Consider the following 3,785-nt stretch of genomic DNA (forward strand, 5'->3'; position numbering starts at 1 on the left):
CAGTAGTCATTTATGGATGTGAGAGTTGGACTATAAAGAAAGCTGAGTGCTGAAAAATTGATGGTTTTGAACTCTGGCTTTGAAGAAGACTCTTTAGATTCTTTTGGACTGCAAGGAGACCCAATCAGTCCATCCTAAAGGAAATCTGTCCTGAATATTCATTGGAAGGACTGATGCTGAAGCTGAAACTCCAGAACTTTGGCCACCTGATGTGAAGAACTGACTCATTGGAAAAGACCCTGATGCTAGGTAAGATTGAAGCTGGGAGGAGAAGGGGAGGACAGAGGATGTGACTGTTGGATGGCATTACCAACTTGATGGACATGAGTTTGAGTAAGCTCTGGGAGTTAGTGATGGACAGGAAAGCCTGACGTGCTGCAGTCCTTGAGGTTGCAAAGAGTCAGACATGACTAAGCCACTGAACTGATGTTCCTTCTATGCTTACCTTCTGGAGAGGGTATTTTTTTTTTTTTTTGGTTGTTTGTTTTTTTAATCATAAATTGGCTTTGAATTATGTCAGATTTTTTCTATGTATTTACAGAGATAATTTCATGATTTGTATCATTTAATTTGTTAATATGTTGTATAACATTGATTGATTGGGGATTTTTTTTAATTTATTTAATTTAATTGGAGGCTGATTACTTTACAATATTGTAGTGGTTTTTACCATACAATGACATGAATAATCCATGGGTGTACATGTGTTCCCCATCCTGAACCCCCCTCCCACCTCCCTCTCCATCCCATCCCTCTGGGTCATCCCAGTGGACCATCCCTGAGTACCCTGTGGAAGAATCCTTGCATTCCTGAAATAAAGCCCTCTTGGTCATGATGTATGATCTTTTTAACATGATGTTGGATTCTATTTGGTAGAATTTTGTTGAGGATTTTATCATCTATGTTCATTCATGATGCTGACCTGCGGTTTTCTTCTTTTGTGGCTTCTTTGTCTGGTTTTCAAATCAGAGTGTTGGTGGCCTTGTAGAATGAGTTTGGAAGTTTAACATCCTCTGCAATTTTCTGGAGGAGGTTGAGTAGGTAGGTATCAGCTCTCTCTACATTTTTTGGTAGAATTCACCTGTGAAGCCGTCTGGTCTTGGACTTTTGTTTGTTGTAAGATTTTTGATTACAGTTTCTATTTCTAAGCTTGTGGTTGCTCTGTTCATTTTTTTTTTTTTTTATTTTTTCCTGGTTCAGTTTTCAAATGTTATACTTTTCTAAGAATATGTCCATTTCTTCCAAGTTGTCCTTCTTATTGGAATACAGTTGCTCATAGTACTCTCTTGTGACTTTTTTTGTTGTTGTTCTGATTTGGAACCTGGGACCCTATTAACTATTTTTTGTTTGTTTGTTTTTTCCATTTATTTTTATTAGTTGGAAGCTAATTATTTTACAATATTGTAGTGGTTTTTGCCATACATTGACATGAAACAGCTATGGATTTTCATGTGTTCTCCATCCTGAGGCCACCTCCCTCCCCATCTCATCTCTCTTTTTATTTCTGTGTTATCTGTTCTGATTTCTCCATTTTCAATTCTAATTTTATTGATTTCATCATTTTTTTCTTTATGAGTTTGGCTATGGTTTATCTATTTTATCTTCTCAAAGAGCCAGCTTTTAGTGTTGTTGATATTTGCTGTAGTCTCCCTTTTTTTTCCCATTTATTTATGCTGAGTTTTATGATTTCTTTCCTTCTACTAACTTTGCTTTTGTTGTTATCATTCTTCTTTCACTAGTTATTTTAAGTGGAAAGCTAGGTTGCTTGTTTGATTTTTCTCTTGCTTCTTGAAGTAGACTTGTGGTGCTATGAACAATTACCTCTTAGCATTGATTTTCTGAATCTCATAAGTTTTGGGTTGTCATGTTTTCATTGCCATTTTTTCTATTTCATTGCCATTTTTTTCTATGTATATTGATTTCCTTTTTGATTTCTCACACTTCTTGCATATCAGTTATTCAGAAGCATGTTGTTTAGCCACCATTTGTTTGTGTTTTATATAGCTTTTTTTTTTTTTTTTCTTTTTCCCTGTTTAGCTCAGTTTCAGTTCAGTCACTCAGTCATGTCTGACTCTGTGACCCCATGAATCGCAGCACACCAGGCCTCCCTGTCCATCACCAACTCCCAGAATTTACTCAAACTCATGTCCATCGAGTCGGTGATGTCATCCAGCCATCTCATCCTCTGTCGTCCCCTTCTCCTCCTACCCCCAATCCCTCCCAGCATCAGGGTCTTTTCCAATGAGTCAACTCTTCTTATGAGGTGGCCAAAGTATTGGAGTTTCAGCTTCAGCATCAGTCCTTCCAATGAATACCCAGGAGTGATCTCCTTTAGGATGAACTGGTTGGATCTCCTTGCAGTAGTAGATATTTAATTGTGCTATGTTGTTAACATAAAAGATGCTTGACATGATTTCCATTTTTAAAATTTATCCAAGCTAGATTTGTGGCCCAGGATGTGATCTATCCTGAAGAATGCTGTGTGCATTTGGGAAAAAGGTGGAATCTATTATTTTTGGATGAAATGCCCTCTAGATATCAATTAGGTCTAACTGGTCTAGTGTGCCATTTAAAGCTTGTGTTTCCTGCTTAATTCTGTTTGGATGATCCATCCATAGTTGTGAGCTGGGTATTAAAGTTCACCACCATTATTGTGTTAAAGTTAATTTCCCCTTTCATACTTGTTCATTTGCCTTATGTATTGAGGGGCTCCTATATTGGGGACTTATGTATTTATAATTGTAATATCTTCCTCTTGGGTTGATCCCTTGATCATAATTTTGTGTCCTTCTCTGTCTCTTATCACAGTCTTTATTTCAAAGTCTATTTTGTCTGATATGAGTATTGCTGGTCCTGCTTTCTTTTGATCTCCTTTGGAATGAAATATCCTTTTCCACCCTTTCACTTTCAGTCTGTATATGTCCCTAGGTTTGAGTGTCTCTTGTAGACAGCATATATAGGGGTTTTGTTTTTGTATTCACTTATCCTGTTTTTGTCTTTTGTTTGGAGCATTTAACCAATTTACATTTCATGTAGTATTGATAAGTATGATCCTGTTACTATTTACTTTTTGTTTGGGGTTTGTTTTTATAAACATTTTCTGTGTTTCCTATCTAGAGAAAATCATTTTTAATTTGTTGAAGAACTGGTGTGGTGGTGCTGAATTCTCTCAGCTTTTGCTTATCTGTAAAGCTTTTGATTTCTCTTTCCAATCTGAGTAAGTTCCTTTCTGGATAGAGTAATCTTAGCTGTAGTTTTTTGTTTTTGTTTTTTTCCCCCACTTTCAACACTTTAAATATGTCCTTCCATTCTCTCTGGCCTGAAGAGTTTCTATTGAAAGATCAGCCATTATCCTTATGAAAATCCTCTGTATGCTATTTGTTTCTTTTCCCTTGGTGCTTTTAATATTTGCTCTTTGTGTCTAATTTTTATTAGCCTAATTACTATGTGTCTTGGTGTGTTTCATCTTGGGTTTATCCTATTTGGAACTCTGGGTTTCCTGAAATTGAGTAGCTATTCCCTTCTGCTTTTAGGGAAATTTCAACTATTATCTCCTCAAGTTTTATCTCATGTCCTTTCTTTTTGGCTTCTTCTTCTGGGACACCTATAATTCAAATGATGGGGCATTTGACATTGTCCCAGAGGTCACTGTAGTTTTTCTCATTTCTTTTAACTCTTTTTTTTTTCTTTTTCATCATGCTTCATTTATTTCCACCATTTTACATTCTACCTCACTTATCCTTTCTTCTGCCTCAGTTATGCTGCAGTTGGTTCCCTCCAGAGTG

The sequence above is a fragment of the Cervus canadensis genome, chromosome 20 (genome assembly GCF_019320065.1).
Source record: "Cervus canadensis isolate Bull #8, Minnesota chromosome 20, ASM1932006v1, whole genome shotgun sequence".
Lineage (NCBI taxonomy): Eukaryota > Metazoa > Chordata > Mammalia > Artiodactyla > Cervidae > Cervus > Cervus canadensis.